The following is a 27,535-nucleotide window of genomic DNA, read 5'->3' as shown; positions in this document are numbered from 1 at the left end:
TCTACCGTAAATACGCATACCGCGCCTGCGAGTGCACGTTATTGCGGGTATGCGAATCCACGGGAGAGCGCATGCACGCGCAGCGCGGACCAGTGTGCGGTGCAAATATGGCAACGTGCATTGAGACATTTTTCTGACTTTGACATGACAGTACAGTACCTTGTTGAGATGAGCCAGCATTTGAGAACCTGACAAAAGAACTTGAAACTGTTGATTGCTGGTATGCCAAATGCTAACTGTATTGATTATGAACCAAGAGACTGTGTGATTGCCCTTACGCTCAGGTTGCCTAATAGACAGGTGGGAAGGACCATACCAAGATTTGTTGACAGCACTAAAGGTCGCCGAAAGAAAGACTTGGGTCCACTTGTCCCACTGCAAGAAGGTCGCTGACCCGGAGAGAACTCGTGACAAAGTAGTTTATTGCTCACATTCATCGAGTTTGTGAACTGTGTGTTTGAAGTGAACTGTGTGTTCCAAGTGAACTGTGTGTTCAAAGAGCAAGGTGGAGAGCAAAGTGAACTGTGTGTTCCAAGTGAACTGTGTTTTCAAAGAGCAAGGCAAAGAGAACCTCGTATCACCAGAGACTCTATTCCGTGAAGACTGAGAGGCGGCACTGTTGGACACTACCTGAGCGTACTAATGGACTGCAGAAAGACCAGTCATTGTAATTGATTTGTTATGAACAAGAGTTATTTTGTTCTATTTCTCTTTTCTTTCTTTCCCGCTGACAAACATTTTCTTTCAGGATATTCTATTTTTGCGAGTTTTTTTTTATGAGGAGTCGAGTGTGGGACTGGAACTGGTTCTGTAGGAAGGAGTGATTTCCTTATAGGATCCCAGGATTAGCCGATCAGTTTGTTAAAATCAGAGAAAGGTCAAGTTCTAGTAGTTATGGAGTTCAGATGTAATCAGGAACAGTCAGACAATGGCTATTCACACATTGCAGATAAAGAGCTCATTAATATATGTGGAAGAAAGGTTTATGAGTGGCTCTCCCCGAACTCCGAAGGTTTACGTTATTTAGGAAGGACACTACTTATAACCCTTGTTCAATTATTAAACAGACCTAGCATACGTTCCAGAAATGGAAACAATGTTCAGAAAATGATAGGAATATGTAGATCACGAAAATTTTATATGTCACTGTCACGATTTGTTTGTGTCTTCTTCACCTACCCAGCAGAACCTCAATTGAATCCAAACATCAGTGTACAAAGATGTAGGTACATGTATGTGTGAAATGTTCGTCGCAAATCAGACATTATAGGCCAAAGCACTGTCCCAGCATACTCTATAGGTTGAATGTTGTCCCACACCCAACCAGTGGTCCCGTGACCGCCGAGTACATATAGAGGATGTCTCGTACTCCTCCCTGTCTTCCCCAAATATAGTCAAGCGTCTGATTTGCAAAATGCATACATACTTGTGTCTAGGTCACCGATTATGGTATGAAATATTTGTTTCTTATGTTAATAATTGATGGCAGTTATTGTTTACTGCCAAAGGGTGGACTGTCAAAGTAAAAAATATTACATAAAGAGAACATACAAACTACACACATTTAAGTCGCTATACTTGAAAATATGCGCAGCGAGCACAGCAATATATGGTAACACACGCATTTACACGGACATGCCACTGAGATGGATTCGACACTTATTTCATACAGTACATAATTATAATAATATCAAGCGCCAGACATCATGATGATTTAAAATTATCTAATGAATTAATGTCATGAATGTGTATTATTTGAACGAAGCAAGATAGACCTGTCATATTTACTATTAAAACAACCAGCTTAATGTGTAGATTATTTTGATACTTGTTATGAAGTTGGGGGACATTGCAGCGAATAGTTATGATTACATGTATAAAAGCTAAAATCACTTTGTTAGAACAATGAATGTTACAGTGGACAGGGAACTCATGCCATCCCTTTGGATGTCTTCAAGGCTGAATCTGATTACCATATACAAAGGAACTGGTGACTCATCATGAGTCCCCTCCCCCAGAAACTAGATGAGACATAAGCTGACCACACAGGAGGTCAACTACTTGCTTTTTGGTCTCAGAGGAAGATGGAGGTCTTGCATGATTTTACAGAGAGAGAGAGAGAGAGAGAGAGTCATATGGAGGGACAAATTTATATGAGAAAGATATGGTAATTGTATCGCTGGCATGTAACTGAAATTGTATGTAATTGTATGTAATTGTATGTTTTAACTGCTTACTGTGTGAGTGTAACCATGTAACTATAGGTATACTGTACTTTGTAATATATATTGAATCCATATCCCTTTTTAATAGCAAATATATACTTCAATGAGCTTTGGAACTCAGATAATGTGTGGGTGTATTGTTTTCTCTTACGGGATACAGTGTTTTGCGATGTACAGCGCACTTTTATCGTATATGGTAACAAGAGGTGCAGGCATTTACAATATATATTAGAGCGGGCGTTATAAATATTTGTGAGAAATCAATTTGGCATTCTTAATAGAGACTGGGCGTTAAACTGCAGTAAGGAAGAATTAGTAAATAAGAAAGATTCAATGGTGATACTGCTGTTGGTGTCACATCTCACATAGAGAGGAAAATGATTCCTACTCTACAACACCAGGTATTCACAGGAAGTCTCCTCTCCAGGTACTAACCCAGCCCAACGCTGTTTGGCTTACAAGATAGGATGAGATCGGGCATTGGCAGCGTGGCATGATAGTAGAGAATTTATGTGATCTGTATACCAATGAGAGTATTGTATTATTATTCTGCTGTGAAAAATATAACCCATCAAAAGAGATATATTTACCTCTCTAGGGAACAACCAGCCATGTTGGTTCTCCTATGCAATCTGGAACAATTCAGAGTTGCCAAATACCTGGGAGTCGTGAGCACAACCTGGCCAGCCAATGAAGACATCTGTGAAACTGAATAGTATACATATTAGCTGTGTTTAACAATACACATCATGGGCCCAGCATATGACTCACATTAAAACACACCATACTACTTACCAATACTTATGGTCCACTACAGCCTGCAGGATGATGGAGTGCCAGCCTTTTCGGTTAGAGTAATCGGCTGGGTTGTCTCTGGGGGCAATAATGGGTATGTGGGTCCCATCTATGTCTCCAGCACATTGGGGATATTTACGTCGCAGGAAACCTTTTATGGTATTATTCAGCTGGTCACCTTGCTGTAAGGAGATAAAGCGGTGGTAAAGGTTTTCCAGCACTGCCTGGGTCACTTCCCTCACTAGCACACACACCGTCGATATGCCAACACCAAACAAGCAGGCGATGGTGCGATATTCCCCCGACATTGCAACACAATCCACAACACAATTGCCAGTCTCCTGCGCGGCTCGATAGTCTTGCGGTAGTTGGTGCTTTCCCTGGTAAGTGCTGGAGTGAGAAGTTCCAGCAGGCAGTAAAACGTACCACGCAACATCCGAAAGTGTGCCATCTAGTTCTCTTGCTGATAAGCTTCCACAGTCGCCCAGAAAGCTTGTCCATGCCTGTGGTCTCTGGTCCACAACGATCGATTAGTCGCGCTGGTAAATCTCAGGGTAGATGTAATGCTGCCCAAAATCAGGGCTCTCCTCCTGCGCAAATACCCCCGTCGAGTATTAGCCCTCTCTGCCAGAAATTGCTCCCTTCTCCTCTTGGCATAAGACTGTGCCAGGTAGCACAGTGCAAGCAGCTGCATCAGGCTCTTATTTGCTGTGTGAAACAGCAAACAACAGCAAGAACTCAGGAACTCCAGGATACTCAGCAGTAACTCGTTGGCCATGGTTAATGCAATGCTGTGAGCAGTCACCACCCACTTTTCATGACCTCATCTCTGTGTGCCATAAAAACAGTCCATTTCTTATGACACACAAGTCTATTGCAGGGCTGACACAGGTACTGTCTGAAAGGGCTCGACCCGGGAATAATCCGGGTTAAATGTGCTGTGTGAAAGGTGGTTAGGAAATGTAAGCCGGGTTTTTCCTAGCTTCACAAAACCGGAAAAATCCCGAGAATTTTAGATTTTTCTGTCTGACAGTGGTATAAGGAGTGGCTTCCATCTGGCTACTCTACCATACAGGCCTGATTGGTGGATTGCTGCAGAGATCATTGTCCTTCTGGAAGGTTCTCCTCTCTCCACAGAGGAATGCTGTAGCTCTGACAGAGTGACCATCGGGTTCTTGGTCAGCTCCCTGACTAGGGCCCTTCTCCCCAAATCGCTCAGTTTAGACAGATGACCAGCTCTAGGAAGAGTGCTGGTGGCTCCGAACGTCTTCCATTTACGGATGATGGAAGCCACTGTGCTCATTGGGACCTTCAAAGCAGCAGATATTTTTCTGTACCCTTCCCCAGATTTGTGCCTCGAGACAATCCTGTCTCAGAGGTCTACAGACAATTCCTTTGACTTCATGCTTGGTTTGTGCTCAGACATGCACTGTCAAGTGTGGGACCTTATATAGACAGGTGTGTGACTTTCTAAATCATGTCCAATCAACTGAATTTACCACAGGTGGACTCCAATTAAGCTGTATGAATATCTCAAGGATGATCAGTGGAAACAGGATGCTTGTGAGCTCAATTTTGAGCTTCATGGCTGAGGCTGTGAATACTTATGTACATGTGATTTCTTAGTTTTTTATTTTTAATAAATTTGCAAAAAAAATACACTTTTTTCACATTGTCATTATGGGATATTGTGTGTAGAATTTTAAAGGGGAAAAAATTAATTTATTCCATTTTGGAATAAGGCTGTAACATAAGAAAATGTGGAAAAACTGAAGCTCTGTGAATACTTTCTGGATGCACTGTACTGTACTATCATATAGGACAGAGGTTCTTAAACTTGGTCCTCGGGGGCACACACAGTGCATGTTGTGCAGGTCTCCTCACAGAATCGCAAGTGAAATAATTAGCTCCACCTGTGGACCTTTTAAAATGTGTCAGTGAGTAATTAATACACCTGTTCACCTGCTGGGTTACCTGCAAAACATGCACTGTGTGTGCCCCCGAGGACCGATTTGAGAACCTCTGATATAGGATAAGAGCTGCCCTTTGTGTGGATGCTGGGAGGGATCTGATCAGATCTCTCTAACACAGTGTTTCCCAACCACGGTCCTCAAGGCACAGTAACAGTCCTGGTTTTAGTGATATCCATGCTTGAACACAGGTGACTTAATTAGTACCTCAGTTATTTTGATTTAACCATCTGTGCTGCAGCCTGGATATCACTAAAACCTGCACTGTTGGTGTGCCTTGAGGACCGCGGTTGGGAATGCCTGCAGTATATACTAGGCCTACCATACTATCACTTTAAACTGGGACACATGTTTTGTGGCTGGCTTAATTCAAGCCTGAATTTTACCTGATTTAATCAGCCATAGAACCTGTAATTCATGAGTGTCCTGGTTTAAAGGTATAGTATGGTAAGCCTATAACACACACAATGGGGTATATTTACTAACATTCGTAATTTTCGGAAAAAGGTCAAAGTTCAATCACGAATGACATCGACAGTGTAAAATTGCAACTTTTTGAATTTATTACGACTAATTTACTAAGCTGCCGTATTTTGCCTTTTCGGGTTTTCCGATGTCGATGTCATTCGTTTTTTTTTTCTGTTTTTTACGGCAGTGATTAGCAAAACACTGCCGACTTTTTCAAAATGAATCTCGGCCGGATCTGTGTGATCCGTGCTGGGGTTCATTTTTTTTTTTTTTTAAATAAACACTGTAAAACTTTAAAAAAAATTGCGTGGGGTCCCCCCTCCTAAGCATAACCAGCCTCGGGCTCTTTGAGCCGATCCTGGTTGCAGAAATATGGGGAAAAAATTGACAGGGGTTCCCCCATATTTAAGCAACCAGCATCGGGCTCTGCGCCTGGTCCTGGTTCCAAAAATACGGGGGACAAAAAGAGTAGGGGTCCCCCGTATTTCTAAAACCAGCACCGGGCTCCACTAGCTGGACAGATAATGCCACAGCCGGGGGTCACTTTTATATAGTGCCCTGCGGCCGTGGCATCAAATATCCAACTAGTCACCCCTGGCCGGGGTACCCTGGGGGAGTGGGGACCCCTTCAATCAAGGGGTGTCCCCCCCCCAGCCACCCAAGGGCCAGGGGTGAAGCCCGAGGCTGTCCCCCCCATCCAATTGGCTGCGGATGGGGGGCTGATAGCCTTTTGTGAAAATGAAAAGATATTGTTTTTAGTAGCAGTACTACAAGGCCCAGCAAGCCTCCCCCGCATGCTGGTACTTGGAGAACCACAAGTACCGGCATGCGGCAGAAAAACGGACCCGCTGGTACCTGTAGTACTACTACTAAAAAAATACCCAAAAAAAGACAAGACACACAGACCTTGAAAGTAAAGATTTATTACATACATCCACACAAACATATACACATACTTACCTTATGTTCACACGCAGGTCGGTCCTCTTCTCCAGTAGAATCCATGGGGTACCTGTTGAAAAAATTATACTCACAAAATCCAGTGTAGATCGGTCCTCTTCAAATCCATTTGTAATCCACGTACTTGAGAAAATAAAAAAACGGAGTCCCGACCACGAACTGAAAGGGGCCCCATGTTTTCACATGGGACCCCTTTCCCCGAATGCCAGAAACCCACTCTGACTTCTGTCTAAGTGGGTTTCTTCAGCCAATCAGGGAGCGCCACGTTGTAGCACCCTCCTGATCGGCTGTGTGCTCCTGTACTGACTGACAGGCGGCACGCGGCAGTGTTACAATGTAGCGCCTATGCGCTCCATTGTAACCAATGGTGGGAACTTTCTGCTCAGCGGTGAGGTCACTTTCGGTCAACCGCAGGGCAGAAAGTTCCCACCATTGGTTACAATGGAGTGCATAGGCGCTACATTGTAACACTGCCGTGTGCCGCCTGTCAGTCAGTACAGGAGCACACAGCCGATCAGGAGGGTGCTACAACGTAGCGCTCCCTGATTGGCTGAAGAAACCCACTTAGACAGAAGTCAGAGTGGGTTTCTGGCATTCGGGGAAAGGGGTCCCATGTGAAAACATGGGGCCCCTTTCAGTTCGTGGTCGGGACTCCGTTTTTTTTATTTTCTCAAGTACGTGGATTACAAATGGATTTGAAGAGGACCGATCTACACTGGATTTTGTGAGTATAATTTTTTCAACAGGTACCCCATGGATTCTACTGGACAAGAGGACCGACCTGCGTGTGAACATAAGGTAAGTATGTGTATATGTTTGTGTGGATGTATGTAATAAATCTTTACTTTCAAGGTCTGTGTGTCTTGTCTTTTTTTGGGTATTTTTTTAGTAGTAGTACTACAGGTACCAGCAGGCCCGTTTTTCCGCCGCATGCTGGTACTTGTGGTTCTCCAAGTACCAGCATGCGGGGGAGGCTTGCTGGGCCTTGTAGTACTGCTACTAAAAACAATATCTTTTCATTTTCACAAAAGGCTATCAGCCCCCCATCCGCAGCCAATTGGATGGGGGGGACAGCCTCGGGCTTCACCCCTGGCCCTTGGGTGGCTGGGGGGGGACCCCTTGATTGAAGGGGTCCCCACTCCCCCAGGGTACCCCGGCCAGGGGTGACTAGTTGGATATTTGATGCCACGGCCGCAGGGCACTATATAAAAGTGACCCCCGGCTGTGGCATTATCTGTCCAGCTAGTGGAGCCCGGTGCTGGTTTTAGAAATACGGGGGACCCCTACTCTTTTTGTCCCCCGTATTTTTGTAACCAGGACCAGGCGCAGAGCCCGATGCTGGTTGCTTAAATATGGGGGAACCCCTGTCAATTTTTTCCCCATATTTCTGCAACCAGGATCGGCTCAAAGAGCCCGAGGCTGGTTATGCTTAGGAGGGGGGACCCCACGCAATTTTTTTAAAGAAAATAACCACTTTCCCACACCTTCCCACTGATATACATGCACGGATCTCATGGATCCCTGCATGCCTATACAATCACGGATTAAAAAAGCAGGTCTGTTTTTTTTTAGCACTTTTTTACGAGTTGTAATTTTTCACGGCAGTGTTTTATTTTTTTTTGCTTTGCACTTCTTAGTAAATGACCGAGATTCATACTTAAACAGCCGCGTTTTGACCGATGGTGTATTCATTCGTAATTATTTTCATGGACTACCCAAAAAATACGTATGCCCTCATCACTGCCGTGATTTGAGTTTAGTAAATTACCGAGATGACACTTTGATGAAAAAACGGCATCTCGGTCAAATTCGGGACCTTAGTAAACTAAATATACCCCATTGTCACATTTTTATGCATAATACACACACACTGTCACTCTCATGCATAATACATAAACACACTGTCACACTTTCATGCATTATACACACACACACACACACACACACACACACTCATGCAGAATACACACACACAGTCACACTCTCATGCATAATACACACACTCTCATTCATAATACACACTCACTGACAGACTGTCATGCACAATGCACACAGACTGTCACACTCTCAAGCATAATACGCACACTGAAGCACTATATTGCATAATACACACATACCTCCCAACTGTCCCGATTTTCGCGGGGCAGTCCCATTTTTTGGTGACTGTCCCGCTGTCCCATCCGCGGGCCGCAGTGTCCTGCGGTGGTGGGGAGGGGGCAGTTGGGGGGCAGTTGGGAGGCTCATGCACTCGCTGCCCTGCTTAGCAAAGCAGTGGTGAATAGACGCTGTGCGCATGCGCACAGCGTCTATTCACTGGAGTCAGAGGGAGAGGGGGCATGCCAGCAGCTTACAGAGCGCTGGGCATGCCCCCTCAGTGACGAAAATGGGGGTGTGGCTCGTGAGCGCGGGTCCCCCATGAAGCCACACCCCATTTTCTTAGACCACGCCCCTTTTTGAGAGTGCGCGCGGCAAAGCCGCGCGTGTGTCCCTCTTTATGGAAATTAAAAGTTGGGAGGTATGTACACACACTGCCACACTTTCATAAATAATATACAGTTTACACTGTCACGCCCGCATGCATAATATACACACACTATCACACTCTCATATATAATATATAAACATACTGTCACACTCTCAGGCAATGCCAGGGACAACTGCTACAATCTCACTGATGGACGTTAGGGTACATCCACAAAAGCTATAGCTGATGTTCATAAATAAATGATGCAGCCAGCTGTCTGTAAGAAAAGCAATCCTGTGTCCCAATTCCAACACCCTATAGCAGGCATTCCCAACCACGGTCCTCAAGGCACACCAACAGTGCAGGTTTTAGTGATATCCAGGCTGCAGCACAGGTGGTTAAATCAAAATAACTGAGCTATTAATTAAGTCACCTGTGCTGAAGCCTGGATATCACTAAAACCTGCACTGTTGGTGTGCCTTGAGGACCGTGGTTGGGAATGCCTGCCCTATAGTGATCCTAACTATGCAGCAAACCTATAAAAACTCTGTAATGAGACATCTCTTCCAAAGTGTTGTTATATCACTACTCCAACAGCCGCATACATTACATCCAGAGCTAGTAGTTTCTCAAGTAACCATATATATTAGTCATCCCTCTGTGTTTGCATGCTAAACCTTGTCATTAAACAGTGTGCATTATTAGCATTTAACTCACTGTCTGATCTTACGGATCATCCTGCAGGCAGTGATATATACAGCAGAGCAGGGGCGCTGACAGCCACGCTGGGCCCTGGTAATAGGGGGTTGAGGGGGCGAGACTGCAGCCGCACTCGCCACACGGGGGGCACCAGTCCCCTATGTGGTGGGCGGTGAATGGAGGGCAGCAGCAGCGGAGTAGGAAGAAATAACGCAAAGGAAGAGAGGACTGACTGATTCTCCCCCCAGCGCAGCACACAGCAGCGTGCACCCTGTCTGTGCTGGGGAGAGAGGCTGTGGGGGGTAGCGGGACCCAGGCCCCTCCAACAGGCCCAGGCCTGGATAAAGAGTACCCCACCTCTCGGCGCCACTGCAACAGAGTGCCTGGCAGGCTCATGAGCAGCTTAGCAATCGATAGATTCAGACTGCAGCAGATCAATGAAATGGGGTTATAGGCGAGGACAACATAAAAAAAATGAAGGCTGCAGGTGTACTTCAGGGTCCAGTCTGAAACCTGGGCAAAGCCGGATATCCAAGCTAGTAATATATCCTTATCAGTGTCGGACTGGGGCATGAAGGGCCCACCAGGGAAATGTAATCACAGGGGCCCACTAAAGGCGCTGCCATATGCTGGAAGGGGTGTGGCCACATGACCAGAGGGGAGTGGCCAGCCATTAGAGGCGCCACCTAGCATAGTATATAAAGAAAAAGAGCTCTACCTCGCTGTCCACTTCAAGTTGTTGTGTATGTGCCTGGGTTACCCCGGGAGAGAGCAGTAGTATACATGTGCCTGGGTTACACCGGGAGAGAGCAGTAGTATACATGTGCCTGGGTTACACCGGGAGAGAGCAGTAGTATACATGTGCCTGGGTTACACCGGGAGAGAGCAGTAGTATACATGTGCTGGGTGGTCTTCAGGTTGCCGACTGTCGTGATCCCGGTGCACAGTATGCCGGCGCCGGAATCCCAACAGCCGGCATACCGACACTTTTTCTCCCTCATGGGGGTCCACGACCCCCTGGAGGGAGAATAAATAGCGTGTAGCGCGCCACCATGCCCGCAGCGTAGCGAGCGCAGCGAGCCTGCAAGGGGCTCATTTGCGCTCACCGCGCTGTCGGTATGCCGGTGGTCATGCTTCCGGCGCCGGTATGCTGGTCGCCGGCATACCATACCACACCCCATGTGCCTGGGTTACTCCGGAAGAGAGCTGTAGTATACATGTGCCTGGGTTACACCGGGAGAGAGCAGTAGTATACATGTGCCTGGGTTACACCGGGAGAGAGCAGTAGTATACAAGTGCCTGGGTTACACCGGGAGAGAGCAGTAGTATACATGTGCCTTGGTTACACCGGGAGAGAGCAGTAGTATACATGTGCCTGGGTCACACCGGGAGAGAGCAGTAGTATACGTGCCTGGGTTACACCGGGAGAGATCAGTAGTATACGTGCCTGGGTTACACCGGGAGAGAGCAGTAGTATATATACACCTGAGATAATCTGGGAGAGAACAGTAGATACACATAATGACTGGAGTATATTGCCAGATACACATACGCGCCCAGCAGTGCCAGATACACATACGCGCCCAGCAGTGCCAGTTACAGATATGCCCCCACGGTGCAGGATACACATACGCCTGCCAGTGCCAGTTACACATATGCCCTGACGGTGCAGGATACACATATGTACCCCCAGTGCCAGTTACACAAATGCCCCCACGGAGCAGGATACACATATGTACCCCCAGTGCCAGTTACACAAATGCCTCCACAGTGCAGGATATACATATGTACCTCCAGTGCCAGTTACACAAATGCCCCCACAGTGCAGGATATACATATGTACCCCTAGTGCCAGTTACACAAATGCCCCCACAGTGCAGGATATACACATGCCCCGACTGTGCAGTATATACACATGCCCCCACAGTGCAGGATATACACATGCCCCCACTGTGCAGTATATACACATGCCCCCACTGTGCAGTATATACACATGCCCCCACTGTGCAGTATATACACATGCCCCCACTGTGCAGTATATACACATGCCCCCACAGTGCAGGATATACACATGCCCCCACTGTGCAGGATATACATACCCCCCCCCCTCCCCGTTACACAAATGCCCCCCACAGTGCAGGATATACATATCCCCCCACAGTGCCAGTTACACATACTGTGGCAATTTACGCGTTACTCACCACCGCCGCCCGGGCTCTGCTGCTGCTCCGTGTCTTTGGGCCGGGGAGGAGAGCACAGCTTGTGCCTCTCCTGGCCCTCAGTCCCACTCTGCGTGGGATCTAATATTCGCCGCCGCCCGGGCTCTGCTGCTGCTCCTGTGTCGGGGCGGGGAGGAGAGCGCAGCGTGCGCTTCTCCTTCCCCTCAACTGACTCTGCCGGCCAGTGTGTGCTGCCGTTCTCTCTCCCAGGGCCACTGACGGCAGCATGTTACAAGCGCCGCGCCGCTGCTCCACGTTATTACAGTAGGCCCCGCCCTCACATAAAAGAGGGTGTGGCCAAAAATCAGTGGGGCCTACCGCTGGTTTCACCGGCTCCCCGGCGGCCCAGTCCGACACTGATCCTTATACCTCTAGCTACAATACGCAATGCAGCGTGAGATGCCTGATGTGAGTTTGTAAAAAATGCATTAATGCAATGTGACTAGGACGTACCAAGAGACTGTGCTGATTAATTTGATATATGACACTTGTATATCTATGTGCGACTGAGTCTGTATATGGAGCAGAAGAGACCTTGGGGGTAATTCTGAGTTGATCGCAGCAGCAAGTTTGTTAGCAATTGGGCAAAACCATGTGCACTGCAGGGGGGGGGGCAGATGTAACATTTACAGAGAGAGTTAGATTTGGGTGGGTTATTTTGTTTCTGTGCAGGGTAAATACTGGCTGCTTTATTTTTACACTGCAATTTGGATTTCAGTTTGAATATACCCCACCCAAATCTAACTCTCTCTGCACATGTTATATCTGCCCCCCCTGCAGTGCACATGGGAGGTCATTCCGAGTTGTTCGCTCGCAAGGCGATTTTAGCAGAGTTGCTCACGCTAAGCCGCCGCCTACTGGGAGTGAATCTTAGCATCTTAAAATTGCGAACGATGTATTCGCAATATTGCGATTACACACCTCGTAGCAGTTTCTGAGTAGCTTCAGACTTACTCGGCATCTGCGATCAGTTCAGTGCTTGTCGTTCCTGGTTTGACGTCACAAACACTCCCAGCGTTCGCCCAGACACTCCTCCGTTTCTCCGGCCACTCCTGCGTTTTTTCCGGAAACGGTAGCGTTTTTTCCCACACGCCCATAAAACGGCCTGTTTCCGCCCAGTAACACCCATTTCCTGTCAATCACATTACGATCGCCAGAACGATGAAAAAGCCGTGAGTAAAATTACTAAGTGCATAGCAAATTTACTTGGCGCAGTCGCAGTGCGGACATTGCGCATGCGCATTAAGCGGAAAATCGCTGCGATGCGAAGATTTTTTCCGAGCGAACAACTTGGAATGTGGTTTTGCCCAACTGCTAACAAATTTGAAGCTGCGATCAACTCAGAATTAGGCCCCTTGTCTTGGAAAAAAGCAGCAGCTGCTACATTGTGGCACTTTGTTAACAGATTTACTAAGCCTTGGAGAGAGATAAAGTGGATACAAATAAAGTACCAGCCAATCAGCTGCTAACTGTCATTTTTCAAACACAGCCTGTAACATGACAGTTGGAAGCTGCTTGGCTGATACTTCATCTCAGTCGACTTTATCTCCCTCCAAAACAGACTCCTCAGAGATTCATTTGCACATAGATATTCACGTGTCACTTATTAAATGAATCATCGCAGTCTCCTGGTGCATCCTAGCCACATCACGTTGTGCATAAGATGCATTTTTGGCAAAAAGAGGGGCTGTTTGGCTTGACTGCAGCAATAATGTATGAGGACACATCTGTACATGGCCCCCAGCTAAAATGATTGCCATTCCATGCCTTTCTTCACCACTTTACTAAATATATGTTAAAAAGCATGTCTTCAGTTCTTTCTTGATCGAATATATTCCAAAGAAAAACAAACTACAACAGAAGGCTGTAGTGGAACGGGGCACATGTTCCCATAGGAGACCCTGAAGCCTGCACGCACACCAGCAAAATGCAGCATCAGTGCAGATGATGCGCATTGCAAAAGGATATGTATGCACAATAAAAAAATACAGGATGCATGTACTTCCACCGACGCAAAAAAGCCCCAAGACATGCCCCACATCCCGTGACGGGTATTAAATGTGTGTCATTGTATTTACATATCTATTATGATCCAATGTGAAAGTTGATTGTTTGTGGTCACTATGGCAATATGCAGAACTGTAATTATGAGTGGTGACCATCTCCAGGTAACTGACATTTGAGTGGGGAAATATACAGAATATCTACTCAGTGTTGGGCTACCGAAGTGACGCTAAACATCAGGACAGGTAAGCAATTATACTGTATGTATATCTTCCCAAGAGAACCTTAAACCTGAAGCTGAATAATACTAATTCCCTGGAACTGTAAGCACAAATCAACTGTGGCACTACAGGTGCCAGCATGACTTTAATAAAAGTAAAATGTTTGCTGGAGTTGCATAGCACTGAGCCAGCAGCCTACAGCTTGCAGCACAGAAGGGGTTAATAGCCCAACTCACAATAAGACAAATCAGTCTGCAAAAAGCAAATGCAGGACTCACCAAGTTGCAGCTCAGGGCGGGAAATCCCAGATGAGCTCAGGGCGGGAAATCCCAGATAGAATGTCTCCCTGGGAATAATAGGTTATAAAAGGCTGTCATGCAGCAGCAGCATAGTGTTTGCAGCCCAGAAGCACGTGTGTTAGCTAGCAGAAGCGTGGTGGATTAGCCAGAAAGATGTAGCCTTAGTGAGGACTACTCACATAAACATGTGGGGAGAACAGCCAGACACAGCAAGGCACCTGACTGAGGTAGACACCGCAGTGTGAGAGCAGCAGTACTCAGAATCCAGTGAGAGGGTGATGCAGTGAGAAGAATGTGCCGCAGGTGTGAGTCTCGAGAGAGGAGGTATCTGGGGAGTGGTCGGAAGCCACGCAGCATGATTAGAAGCCCCCCATGGACAAGAGTCCTCGCTATGACAGAGAGAGAGAGACGGTAACCTGATATGTGTAGCACTACTGGTCACAGAATGCCCTGGTACGTAATGCTGTTCGCCATGTTCATGCCGCTGCAATTAAGTGATGCGCTGGAGGAGGTGCCCTGATACGTGATCTAATGTAACTGTTATGCCTTGTAGAGATGAGCGGGTTCGGTTTCTCTGAATCCGAACCCGCACGAACTTCATGTTTTTTTTCACGGGTCCGAGCGACTCGGATCTTCCCGCCTTGCTCGGTTAACCCGAGCGCGCCCGAACGTCATCATGACGCTGTCGGATTCTCGCGAGACTCGGATTCTATATAAGGAGCCGCGCGTCGCCGCCATTTTCACACGTGCATTGAGATTGATAGGGAGAGGACGTGGCTGGCGTCCTCTCCATTTAGATTAGAAGAGAGAGAGAGAGAGATTGACCTGATTTACTGGAGCTTAGGAGTACTGTAGAACTGTAGAGAGTGCAGAGTTTACTAGTGACTGACCACAGTGACCACCAGACAGTGCAGTTTTATTTAATATATCCGTTCTCTGCCTGAAAAAAACGATACACAGTGACTCAGTCACATACCATATCTGTGTGTACTGCTCAGCCCAGTGTGCTGCATCATCTATGTATATATCTGACTGTGCTCAGCTCACACATCTTATAATTGTGGGGGAGACTGGGGAGCACTGCAGTGCCAGTTATAGGTTATAGCAGGAGCCAGGAGTACATATTATTATTAAAATTAAACAGTGCACACTTTTGCTGCAGGAGTGCCACTGCCAGTGTGACTGACCAGTGACCTGACCACACTGACCACCAGTATAGTTAGTAGTATAGTATACTATATTGTGATTGCCTGAAAAAGTTAAACACTCGTATCTGACTGTGCTCAGCTCACACATCTTATAATTGTGGGGGAGACTGGGGAGCACTGCAGTGCCAGTTATAGGTTATAGCAGGAGCCAGGGGTACATATTATTATTAAAATTAAACAGTGCACACTTTTGCTGCAGGAGTGCCACTGCCAGTGTGACTGACCAGTGACCACCTGACCACACTGACCACCAGTATAGTTAGTAGTATAGTATACTATATTGTGATTGCCTGAAAAAGTTAAACACTCGTCGTGTGACTTCACTTGTGTGGTGTTTTTTTTTTTATTCTATAAAAAACTCATTCTGCTGACAGACAGTGTCCAGCAGGTCCGTCATTATATAATATATACCTGTCCGGCTGCAGTAGTGATATATATATATATTTTTTATATCATTATTTATCATCCAGTCGCAGCAGACACAGTACGGTAGTTCACGGCTGTAGCTACCTCTGTGTCGGCACTCGGCAGTCCGTCCATAATTGTATACCACCTACCCGTGGTTTTTTTTTCTTTCTTCTTTATACATACATACTACTACTACATCTCTTTATCAACCAGTCTATATTAGCAGCAGACACAGTACAGTACGGTAGTCCACGGCTGTAGCTACCTCTGTGTCGGCACTCGGCAGTCCGTCCATAATTGTATACCACCTACCCGTGGTTTTTTTTTCTTTCTTCTTTATACATACATACTACTACTACTACTACATCTCTTTATCAACCAGTCTATATTAGCAGCAGACACAGTACAGTACGGTAGTCCACGGCTGTAGCTACCTCTGTGTCGGCACTGGGCAGTCCGTCCATAATTGTATACCACCTACCCGTGGTTTTTTTTTCTTTCTTCTTTATACATACATACTACTACTACATCTCTTTATCAACCAGTCTATATTAGCAGCAGACACAGTACAGTACGGTAGTCCACGGCTGTAGCTACCTCTGTGTCGGCACTGGGCAGTCCGTCCATAATTGTATACCACCTACCCGTGGTTTTTTTTTCTTTCTTCTTTATACATACATACTACTACTACTACATCTCTTTATCAACCAGTCTATATTAGCAGCAGACACAGTACAGTACGGTAGTCCACGGCTGTAGCTACCTCTGTGTCGGCACTGGGCAGTCCGTCCATAATTGTATACCACCTACCCGTGGTTTTTTTTCTTTCTTCTTTATACATACATACTACTACTACATCTCTTTATCAACCAGTCTATATTAGCAGCAGACACAGTACAGTACGGTAGTCCACGGCTGTAGCTACCTCTGTGTCGGCACTGGGCAGTCCATCCATAATTGTATACCACCTACCCGTGGTTTTTTTTTCTTTCTTCTTTATACATACATACTACTACTACATCTCTTTATCAACCAGTCTATATTAGCAGCAGACACAGTACAGTACGGTAGTCCACGGCTGTAGCTACCTCTGTGTCGGCACTCGGCAGTCCGTCCATAATTGTATACCACCTACCCGTGGTTTTTTTTTCTTTCTTCTTTATACATACATACTACTACTACATCTCTTTATCAACCAGTCTATATTAGCAGCAGACACAGTACAGTACGGTAGTCCACGGCTGTAGCTACCTCTGTGTCGGCACTGGGCAGTCCGTCCATAATTGTATACCACCTACCCGTGGTTTTTTTTTCTTTCTTCTTTATACATACATACTACTACTACATCTCTTTATCAACCAGTCTATATTAGCAGCAGACACAGTACAGTACGGTAGTCCACGGCTGTAGCTACCTCTGTGTCGGCACTCGGCAGTCCGTCCATAATTGTATACCACCTACCCGTGGTTTTTTTTTCTTTCTTCTTTATACATACATACTACTACTACATCTCTTTATCAACCAGTCTATATTAGCAGCAGACACAGTACAGTACGGTAGTCCACGGCTGTAGCTACCTCTGTGTCGGCACTCGGCAGTCCATCCATAATTGTATACTAGTATCCATCCATCTCCATTGTTTACCTGAGGTGCCTTTTAGTTGTGCCTATTAAAATATGGAGAACAAAAATGTTGAGGTTCCAAAATTAGGGAAAGATCAAGATCCACTTCCACCTCGTGCTGAAGCTGCTGCCACTAGTCATGGCCGAGACGATGAAATGCCAGCAACGTCGTCTGCCAAGGCCGATGCCCAATGTCATAGTACAGAGCATGTCAAATCCAAAACACCAAATATCAGTAAAAAAAGGACTCCAAAACCTAAAATAAAATTGTCGGAGGAGAAGCGTAAACTTGCCAATATGCCATTTACCACACGGAGTGGCAAGGAACGGCTGAGGCCCTGGCCTATGTTCATGGCTAGTGGTTCAGCTTCACATGAGGATGGAGGCACTCAGCCTCTCGCTAGAAAAATGAAAAGACTCAAGCTGGCAAAAGCAGTAGCACCGCAAAGAACTGTGCGTTCTTCGAAATCCCAAATCCACAAGGAGAGTCCAATTGTGTCGGTTGCGATGCCTGACCTTCCCAACACTGGACGTGAAGAGCATGCACCTTCCACCATTTGCACGCCCCCTGCAAGTGCTGGAAGGAGCACCCGCAGTCCAGTTCCTGATAGTCAGATTGAAGATGTCAGTGTTGAAGTACACCAGGATGAGGAGGATATGGGTGTTGCTGGCGCTGGGGAGGAAATTGACCAGGAGGATTCTGATGGTGAGGTGGTTTGTTTAAGTCAGGCACCCGGGGAGACACCTGTTGTCCGTGGGAGGAATAGGGCCGTTGACATGCCTGGTGAAAATACCAAAAAAATCAGCTCTTCGGTGTGGAAGTATTTCACCAGAAATGCGGACAACAGGTGTCAAGCCGTGTGTTCCCTTTGTCAAGCTGTAATAAGTAGGGGTAAGGACGTTAACCACCTCGGAACATCCTCCCTTATACGTCACCTGCAGCGCATTCATAATAAGTCAGTGACAAGTTCAAAAACTTGGGCCGACAGCGGAAGCAGTCCACTGACCAGTAAATCCCTTCCTCTTGTAACCAAGCTCACGCAAACCACCCCCAGGAATGCCAATAGTCCTGCAGGCCATGTCACTGGCAATTCTGACGATTCCTCTCCTGCCTGGGATTCCTCCGATGCATCCTTGCGTGTAACGCCTACTGCTGCTGGCGCTGCTGTTGTTGCTGCTGGGAGTCGATGGTCATCCCAGAGGGGAAGTCGTAAGCCCACTTGTACTACTTCCAGTAAGCAATTGACTGTCCAACAGTCCTTTGCGAGGAAGATGAAATATCACAGCAGTCATCCTGTTGCAAAGCGGATAACTGAGTCCTTGACAACTATGTTGGTGTTAGACGTGCGTCCGGTATCCGCCGTTAGTTCACAGGGAACTAGACAATTTATTGAGGCAGTGTGCCCCCGTTACCAAATACCATCTAGGTTCCACTTCTGTAGGCAGGCGATACCGAGAATGTACACGGACGTCAGAAAAAGACTCACCAGTGTCCTAAAAAATGCAGTTGTACCCAATGTCCACTTAACCACGGACATGTGGACAAGTGGAGCAGGGCAGGGTCAGGACTATATGACTGTGACAGCCCACTGGGTAGATGTATGGACTCCCGCCGCAAGAACAGCAGCGGCGGCACCAGTAGCAGCATCTCGCAAACGCCAACTCTTTCCTAGGCAGGCTACGCTTTGTATCACCGCTTTCCAGAATACGCACACAGCTGAAAACCTCTTACGGCAACTGAGGAAGATCATCGCAGAATGGCTTACCCCAATTGGACTCTCCTGTGGATTTGTGGCATCGGACAACGCCAGCAATATTGTGTGTGCATTAAATATGGGCAAATTCCAGCACGTCCCATGTTTTGCACATACCTTGAATTTGGTGGTGCAGAATTTTTTAAAAAACGACAGGGGCGTGCAAGAGATGCTGTCGGTGGCCAGAAGAATTGCGGGACACTTTCGGCGTACAGGCACCACGTACAGAAGACTGGAGCACCACCAAAAACTACTGAACCTGCCCTGCCATCATCTGAAGCAAGAAGTGGTACCGAGGTGGAATTCAACCCTCTATATGCTTCAGAGGTTGGAGGAGCAGCAAAAGGCCATTCAAGCCTATACAATTGAGCACGATATAGGAGGTGGAATGCACCTGTCTCAAGTGCAGTGGAGAATGATTTCAACGTTGTGCAAGGTTCTGATGCCCTTTGAACTTGCCACACGTGAAGTCAGTTCAGACACTGCCAGCCTGAGTCAGGTCATTCCCCTCATCAGGCTTTTGCAGAAGAAGCTGGAGGCATTGAAGAAGGAGCTAAAAGGGAGCGATTCCGCTAGGCATGTGGGACTTGTGGATGCAGCCCTTAATTCGCTTAACAAGGATTCACGGGTGGTCAATCTGTTGAAATCAGAGCACTACATTTTGGCCACCGTGCTCGATCCTAGATTTAAAACCTACCTTGGATCTCTCTTTCCGGCAGACACAAGTCTGCTGGGGTGCAAAGACCTGCTGGTGACAAAATTGTCAAGTCAAGCGGAACGCGACCTGTCAACATCTCCTCCTTCACATTCTCCCGCAACTGGGGGTGCGAGGAAAAGGCTCAGAATTCCGAGCCCACCCGCTGGCGGTGATGCAGGGCAGTCTGGAGCGACTGCTGATGCTGACATCTGGTCCGGACTGAAGGACCTGACAACGATTACGGACATGTCGTCTACTGTCACTGCATATGATTCTCTCAACATTGAAAGAATGGTGGAGGATTATATGAGTGACCGCATCCAAGTAGGCACGTCACACAGTCCGTACTTATACTGGCAGGAAAAAGAGGCAATTTGGAGGCCCTTGCACAAACTGGCTTTATTCTACCTAAGTTGCCCTCCCACAAGTGTGTACTCCGAAAGAGTGTTTAGTGCCGCCGCTCACCTTGTCAGCAATCGGCGTACGAGGTTACATCCAGAAAATGTGGAGAAGATGATGTTCATTAAAATGAATTATAATCAATTCCTCTGCGGAGACATTGACCAGCAGCAATTGCCTCCACAAAGTACACAGGGAGCTGAGATGGTGGATTCCAGTGGGGACGAATTGATAATCTGTGAGGAGGGGGATGTACACGGTGATATATCGGAGGATGATGATGAGGTGGACATCTTGCCTCTGTAGAGCCAGTTTGTGCAAGGAGAGATTAATTGCTTCTTTTTTGGTGGGGGTCCAAACCAACCCGTCATATCAGTCACAGTCGTGTGGCAGACCCTGTCACTGAAATGATGGGTTGGTTAAAGTGTGCATGTCCTGTTTATACAACATAAGGGTGGGTGGGAGGGCCCAAGGACAATTCCATCTTGCACCTCTTTTTTCTTTTATTTTTCTTTGCGTCATGTGCTGTTTGGGGAGGGTTTTTTGGAAGGGACATCCTGCGTGACACTGCAGTGCCACTCCTAGATGGGCCCGGTGTTTGTGTCGGCCACTAGGGTCGCTAATCTTACTCACACAGCTACCTCATTGCGCCTCTTTTTTTCTTTGCGTCATGTGCTGTTTGGGGAGGGTTTTTTGGAAGGGACATCCTGCGTGACACTGCAGTGCCACTCCTAGATGGGCCAGGTGTTTGTGTCGGGCACTTGGGTCGCTGAGCTTAGTCACACAGCTACCTCATTGCACCTCTTTTTTTCTTTGCGTCATGTGCTGTTTGGGGAGTGTTTTTTGGAAGGGCCATCCTGCGTGACACTGCAGTGCCACTCCTAGATGGGCCAGGTGTTTGTGTCGGCCACTAGGGTCGCTTAGCTTAGTCATCCAGCGACCTCGGTGCAAATTTTAGGACTAAAAATAATATTGTGAGGTGTGAGGTATTCAGAATAGACTGAAAATGAGTGGAAATTATGGTTTTTGAGGTTAATAATAATATGGGATCAAAATGACCCCCAAATTCTATGATTTAAGCTGTTTTTTAGGGTTTTTTGAAAAAAACACCCGAATCCAAAACACACCCGAATCCGACAAAAAAAATTCGGTGAGGTTTTGCCAAAACGCGGTCGAACCCAAAACACGGCCGCGGAACCGAACCCAAAACCAAAACACAAAACCCGAAAAATTTCAGGCGCTCATCTCTAAATTGCCTTGTGCTGGAGGAGGTGCGTTAAGAGGTTATCCCTGCTATATCCCTGCTTTGATGTTAAAATAAACTTTATGCTGTTTTATGAGATGGCCTGGCGCCCAATTCTTTATGCGCTGCACCGACACCTGTAGTCCACTCCCACAATGCAACAGTAATTTCTCTAACGTCCTAAGTGGATGCTGGGGACTCCGTAAGGACCATGGGGAATAGCGGTTCCGCAGGAGACTGGGCACATCTAAAGAAAGCTTTAGGACTATCTGGTGTGCACTGGCTCCTCCTCCTATGACCCTCCTCCAAGCCTCAGTTAGAGCTCTGTGCCCGAACGAGAAGGGTGCACACTAGGGGCTCTCCTGAGCTTCTTAGTGAAAGTTTTAGTTTAGGTTTTTTATTTTCAGTGAGACCTGCTGGCAACAGGCTCACTGCATCGAGGGACTAAGGGGAGAAGACGCGAACTCACCTGCGTGCAGAGTGGATTGGGCTTTCTTAGGCTACTGGACATTAGCTCCAGAGGGACGATCACAGGCCCAGCTTGGATGGGTCCCAGAGCCGCGCCGCCGGCCCCCTTACAGAGCCAGAAGGCAGAAGAGGTCCGGAAAATCGGCGGCAGAAGACGTCCTGTCTTCAACAAGGTAGCGCACAGCACTGCAGCTGTGCGCCATTGCTCTCAGCACACTTCACACTTCGGTCACTGAGGGTGCAAGGCGCTGGGTGGGGGGGGGGCGCCCTGAGACGCAATAAAAACACCTTGGATGGCAAAAAAAATGCATCACATATAGCTCCTGGGCTATATGGATGCATTTAACCCCTGCCAAAATACATAGAAAAACGGGGGATAAGGCCGCCGATAAGGGGGCGGAGCCTATCTCCTCAGCACACTGGCGCCATTTTCCCTCACAGCTCCGTTGGAGGGAAGCTCCCTGTCTCTCCCCTGCAGTCACTACACTACAGAAAGGGTTAAAAAAGAGAGGGGGGCACTAATTAGGCGCAGTATTAACTATACAGCAGCTATAAGGGGAAAAACACTTATAAGGTTATCCCTGTATATATATAGCGCTCTGGTGTGTGCTGGCAAACTCTCCCTCTGTCTCCCCAAAGGGCTAGTGGGGTCCTGTCCTCTATCAGAGCATTCCCTGTGTGTGTGCTGTATGTCGGTACTTTTGTGTCGACATGTATGAGGAGAAAAATGATGTGGAGACGGAGCAGATTGCCTGTAATAGTGATGTCACCCCCTAGGGGGTCGACACCTGTGTGGATGAACTGTTGGAAGGAATTACGTGACAGTGTCAGCTCTGTATAAAAGACAGTGGTTGACATGAGACAGCCGGCTACTCAGCTTGTGCCTGTCCAGACGTCTCATAGGCCGTCAGGGGCTCTAAAGCGCTCGTTACCTCAGATGGCAGATATAGACGCCGACACGGATACTGACTCCAGTGTCGACGGTGAAGAGACGAATGTGACTTCCAGTAGGGCCACACGTTACATGATTGAGGCAATGAAAAATGTTTTACACATTTCTGATAATACGAGTACCACCAAAAAAAGGGGTATTATGTTCGGTGAGAAAAAACTACCTGTAGTTTTCCTGAATCTGAGAAATTAAATGAGGTGTGTGATGATGCGTGGGTTTCCCCCAATAACAACTGATAATTTCTAAATGTTATTGGCATTATATCCTTTCCCGCCAGAGGTTAGGGTGCGTTGGGAAACACCCCCTAGGGTGGATAAAGCGCTCACACGCTTGTAAGGGCTCTACCTTCGCCTGAGACGGCCGCCCTTAAGGATCCTGCTGATAGAAAGCAGGAGGGTATCCTAAAAGGTATTTACACACATACTGGTGTTATACTGCGACCAGCAATCGCCTCAGCCTGGATGTGCAGTGCTAGGTTGGCGTGGTCGGATTCCCTGACTGAAAATATTGATACCCTAGATAGGGACAGTATATTTTTGCCTATAGAGCATTTAAAAGATGCATTTCTATATATGCGTGATGCACAGCGGAATAATTGCCGACTGGCATCAAGTCTAAACGCGTTGTCCATTTCTACCAGTAGAGGGTTATGGACACGTCAGTGGTCAGGTGATGCGTATTCCAAACGGCATTTGGAAGTATTGCTTTATTAAGAGGAGTTATTTGGGGTCGGTCTTTCAGACCTGGTGGCCACGGCAACAGCTGGGAATTCCACGTTTGTACCCCAGGTCGCCTCTCAACATGAGAAGACGCCGTATTATCAGGCGCAGTCTTTTCGTGGACAAGCGGGCAAAAGGTTCCTCATTTCTGCCCCGTGACAGAGGGAGAGGAAAAAGGCTGCAGAAATCAGCCAGTTCCCAGGAACAGAAACCCTCTCCCGCCTCTGCCAAGCCCTCAGTATACGCTGGGGCTTTACAAGCAGAATCAGGCACGGTGGGGGGCCCGTCTCAATGAATTTCAGCGCGCAGTGGGCTCACTCGCAAGTAGACCCCTGGATCCTTCAGGTGATATCTCAGGGGTACAAATTAGAATTCGAGACGTCTCCCCCTCGCCGTTTCCTAAAGTCGGCTTTACCGATGTCTCCTTCTGACAGGGAGACAGTTTTGGAAGCCATTCACAAGCTGTATTCCCAGCAGGTGATAATCAAGATACCCCTCCTGCAACAGGGAACGGGGTATTATTCCACACTGTTGTGGTACCGAAGCCAGACGGCTCGGTGAGACCGATTCTAAATCTAAAATCTTTGAACACTTACATACTGTTATGCACACCAGTGCCTGCAGGAAAGTACTGGTGTCAGAACTGTTATGCACTCCAGTGTCTGCAGGTATGTACTGGTGTTTTAACTGTTATGCAAAACAAATGGACTCACAGACAAACTGGGGAATATGACATAACGTACACAGAAGGTAATAGGGTAACAAAATACACACAAAGTGAACAGAGAAGCCCAGAGGCTAAGGAACTGGGTATCTCCCTTGTATTAGAACTGCACAGATGGAAAAAGCAAGATGTTGTGTTTTAATACGTAGAGAACCCGAAATGCTGTTGCTAAGGGCAACAGCAAAACCCTAAAGGGTTACCAACGGGTGTGGCAGTAAACTCCTTGGTCAGAGATGGAATGATAGACACAAGGAGAATCTCCACAATCCTAATTCTCACTTGCAGTGCACAGGTTTTAGCTTACTGCCACTAAACTGACCCCTGACACCTAGCACAGTGAGACAGGATTAGACAGGCAAGTCTTAGAATACAGCCGCAAACTTGCTAAGTTCACAGAGTAGTAACAGAACCCCAGCAAGCTAAACGACTGACTCCAGTCTTACTGCTAGGTCTGGATTGGCAGAGTGTAATACCAAATCCCCAGGCCTATTTGCAGTAAGCAACAAACAAATACAAAGCTACACAGTACTGGCTAACTTTCATGAACTGACTAACCAACAAAGATTCAGCAGCATCTGCTTACCCTGAAAAGAGGCCTTATAAAGCAGGTGCTGTCCACGCCCCACTCAGACCTCACAGACTGTGAGCACAAAAACCAGCACCGGATCCCCTGCCGTGCACAGAGCCTATAACCACTGCACAGCAAAAGACCCGAACCGGAGTATCAGCTGCGCTCAGGTTACTCCACTAGCACTTGTCTCCCGGTTGCCATGACGACGTGGCAGCACAGGGCAGGAGACCCTAACAGTACCCCCCCTCTGACGAGGGGTCAAAGAACCCCTAACACCGGGTTTATCGGGGAACTGCGAGAAGAAAGAGCGTATCAGTCTGGGGGCATGAAGATCACAACTGCGCACCCACGACCGCTCCTCCGGGCCATACCCCTTCCAGTGCACCAAAAATGACAGCCGACCCCGAACCACCTTGGAGTCAAGAATCCTTTCAACAACAAACTCCCTCTGGCCACGTATCAGAAGAGGGGAAGGTCTTCCACTGGAAGAAGGATTACTAATCGCCCGTTTTAAAAGGGAACAATGAAATGTTTTATTGATACCCAAAGAACGGGGCAGATCTAACTGAAATGCCACCGGATTGATAACCCTGGTGATCTTATAAGGGCCGATGAACCGGGGCCCTAACTTATGAGATGGCTGTCTCAACTTCAAATTCTTGGTAGACAACCAGACGAAGTCTCCTAATTTGAAGCTGCAGGGTCTTTTCCGCTTATCAAAAACCCTTTTGGTCACTAATGACACAGACACAAGGGCTTTCTTCACTTTCCGCCAAATACCTCTAAGGACCGAAACCACAGAGGAACCACCAGGCGTGGAGTCCAGGGGGTCAAAAGAATTGGCCTTAGGATGATGCCCATACACACAAAGGAAGGGAGAGATCCCTGTAGCAGAGTGAGCCGCGTTGTTATAGGCAAACTCCGCCATGGACAGATGAGCAACCCAGTCAGTCTGACACTTGGAGACATAACACCTGAGGAACTGCTCCAAGGACTGGTTCACCCTTTCAGTCTGCCCATTAGACTGCGGATGGTAGCCTGACGACAAGCTGACAGAAATCTGGAGATCGGAACAAAATGCCCTCCAGAATTTGGCCACAAACTGGGATCCGCGGTCAGAGACCACATCAAGTGGCAACCCGTGGAGACGCACAACATGCAGCATAAATAATTCAGACAGGCGTCTGGCTGATGGCAGCCCAACCAGTGGAACGAAGTGCGCCATCTTCGAAAACCTGTCAACGACAACCCAGATGGCTGTCATCCCCGAGGATTTGGGCAAGTCCACCACAAAATCCATTGAAATGTGGGTCCATGGCTTAGAAGGGATAGAGAGTGGATGTAATGGGCCAACAGGAACCCCTCTAGGAGTCTTATTTCGGGCACAGATGTCACATGCCCGAACCCACTGATCCACATCCTTAGCCACCGAGGGCCACCACACCGCCCTAGATAGCAACTCCCGAGTTCTGGCAATACCCGGGTGACCTGCCGACTTCTTGGCATGGAATTCCAGGAACACTCGCTGTCTTAACCTAGGAGGCACAAACAAAAGACCTACCGGAAGGTCTGGAGGAGCCTGCTCCTGTGCTCTAAGGACTAATGATAAGAGGTCCTGGGTAATGCCCACTTTAATACATGATGGGGAAACAATGGGCAACGGCTCCTCGGTGGTCTCCTGGATTGGAGCAAAACTCCGCGAGAGCGCATCAGCCTTGATGTTTTTTGACCCAGGGCGATATGTTATCAAAAAATTAAAGCGAGCAAAAAACAAAGCCCATCGTGCCTGCCTGGCATTGAGACGCTTCGCTGACTCTAAATATGCCAGATTCTTATGGTCAGTGAGAATTGAGACCACAAACTTAGCCCCCTCAAGCCAGTGTCTCCACTCCTCGAGTGCATCCTTAATAGCCAACAATTCCCGGTTACCCACGTCATAATTCATCTCGGCAGGCGAAAATTTACGGGAAAAGTAAGCACAGGGATGAAGGCGATTATCAGACACTCCCATCTGAGAAAGCACTGCCCCAATACCCATCTCAGAGGCATCCACCTCCACCACAAAAGGACGCTCTGGATCTGGGTGTCGCAGCACCTTGGCCGAAACAAATGCCCTTTTGAGACGGGCAAAAGCCGCTTTAGCCTCACAAGACCAGTGAGCAACATCCGCCCCTTTCTTAGTGAGTGCCACCAAGGGCGCCACTATAGACGAAAATCCAGCGATAAATCGTCTATAAAAATTCGCAAAGCCCAGGAAACGCTGAAGCGCCTTCAAACTAGTGGGCTGCACCCAATCCAGGACTGCCTGTACCTTGGAACCCTCCATTTGGAAACCTTCTGGGGAGATAATATATCCTAGAAATGCGATTTGCTGAACTTCAAATTCGCACTTCTCCAGCTTCGCCCCAAGCCGGTGGTCTCTGAGTTTCTGGAAGACTAAGCGTAC

At 47.4% G+C, this 27,535-nt stretch overlaps 1 pseudogene; it reads right to left on the bottom strand.

Annotated features, from left to right (window-relative positions):
- Positions 1–2,611: 2,611 nt before the first annotated feature.
- Positions 2,612–2,730, bottom strand: LOC134898291 (5S ribosomal RNA; annotated as a pseudogene).
- Positions 2,731–27,535: the final 24,805 nt, after the last annotated feature.

Source organism: Pseudophryne corroboree, chromosome 3 (assembly GCF_028390025.1).
Source record: "Pseudophryne corroboree isolate aPseCor3 chromosome 3, aPseCor3.hap2, whole genome shotgun sequence".
NCBI classification, from domain to species: Eukaryota; Metazoa; Chordata; class Amphibia; order Anura; family Myobatrachidae; genus Pseudophryne; species Pseudophryne corroboree.
Note: the sequence above shows the minus strand (reverse complement) of the source record. Positions and strands in the feature narration are given on the sequence as shown.